This window comes from Arvicanthis niloticus, unplaced genomic scaffold, assembly GCF_011762505.2.
Source record: "Arvicanthis niloticus isolate mArvNil1 unplaced genomic scaffold, mArvNil1.pat.X pat_scaffold_1507_arrow_ctg1, whole genome shotgun sequence".
Lineage (NCBI taxonomy): Eukaryota > Metazoa > Chordata > Mammalia > Rodentia > Muridae > Arvicanthis > Arvicanthis niloticus.
Genome location: NW_023045456.1, coordinates 22,800 through 24,525, shown reverse-complemented (window position 1 = coordinate 24,525; position 1,726 = coordinate 22,800). Strand labels below are relative to the sequence as shown.

The window sequence follows — 1,726 nt, the reverse complement described above, 5'->3', positions numbered from 1 at the left end:
TAGAAAGGTACGGTAATTGTTTTTCCCTTTAAGATGTATGAGGAACACAGTTAAGTTTGACCCTAGAAGGAGGAACTATTTTCCAGTCAGATACTATACCCCTTGAAGAAGTGAACTCAGGAACTTTGGAACACTTGTCCCCCATGAGGGGAGAGGCTAACTAACATTCCTGGCCAGCTCAGGAACTTTGGAAAGGTCATGGGACACTTGCCAGATGGGAGAGGCTGATTAACATTCCTCAGACCTCAGGGGAGGGAACCCACCTGCGGGTTGGGAAGGCCCAGAGCAAGACCAACCCTTGCCACCTGCAGACAAGAAAAATCCCTGCCACCTCATTCCCTAAAGACCAATCAGTTTAATAGTCACACTGTTCTGCCAGTCATACTGTACCTAGTCACTATTTCTTTAGTCTACCCCTTAAACTGTATAAAAACTGACCAAATGGGCTGCCGGGGGTCACCACTTCACCCTTGGTGTAGGACGACCCCAATGTGTTAGATCATTAAAATTCCTATTACTTTTTGCATTGATTCACATCTCTGCGTGGTTCATGCAGGGGGTCTCTGGTAAGCTGAGGCTCGCAAGAGTCTTACACCCTCTAACCCTGTCTGCTGTCCCTGGGTGCCTGAAGAGACTTCTGGAGTGTTACTCTTTTTCCTTCTTGGCTGTCTCTGTCACCCTGGTCTCTGGCTACCAATATCACCCTCTGCAAGCTTCAAGGACCACACCTTCAGTTTCGGGTCAGTTGCTTTTGGTAAGATGCCCCAATTACTTGTCAACAGAGTGGGCCTGAATCTCTTGGGACATGCTAAACACAGGTTAAGCAGCCCATTTGAGACCAGTGAGTCTCAATGTTGTTGTTACAATCAGTGATGGCACAGCTGCCTCATTATCATTATTATTATTATCATTATCATTATTATCTTATTATTAGCAGTTATTATTTCTTTAAATTTATTTTTCTGCAATTACAATTTTAAAAGATTTATTTATTTTATTTTATGCATATGGGTGCTTTGCCTGCATATTGTCTGTGCACCACATGCATGCAGTGCCCACAGAGGCCAGAAGAGGGCACTGGATCCCCTGGAACTGAAGTTACAGTTGTGAGTTGTCATGTATGTGCTGGCTCCCAAACCTAGGTCCTCTGGCAGAGCAATGGATCCTCTTATCTGCTGAGCCATCTCTCCAGCCCTCCTTTCTGCAGTATTAGAAGTAGTTATTTAGGTGGGGGCTCCTCGGTCCTCTGGTCATCGCCATGGTGAAACTGAGCAAAGAAGCCAAACAGAAGCTGCAGAGGCTTCAAGGGCGGCAGTTTGCCATCCACTGGGGCTTTATTCACCTGGGCTTTACAAGGGGTTGCAGATCCTGGAATGCCTGAGCCACCAGTTTGAAGCCTACTTTGGGGATAAAGGACTGTTTGGTCATCTGGATTTGGACACAATCCAACATGGAAGGTGTATGTTGGAAGATGTATACTCCGGCTGGATAAGAAAGGAGATCTCATTTCAACACATCGGTGTCAGACTGGAGCCTGTACTGGCTTATGATAGACTGTCAAAATAAATGTGTTTACCTGTGGGGCAGAAATCTCGCGGGCGGGGGGAAGGGAGGGAGTCCGGCGACAGAGTCTCAGGGGGGTCTGGCACCAGGGCTTCCTGCACCGCCAGAGGAGGATCTCACATTCACACAGCTGTCGGTGGGCGGGCCAGCGGCTGCATCGGCA

General features: G+C 47.6%; 1 pseudogene; it reads left to right on the top strand.

Moving 5' to 3' along the window:
* Window positions 1–1,179: 1,179 nt before the first annotated feature.
* On the top strand, window positions 1,180–1,412 carry LOC117701622 (mitochondrial import receptor subunit TOM7 homolog pseudogene; annotated as a pseudogene).
* Window positions 1,413–1,726: the final 314 nt, after the last annotated feature.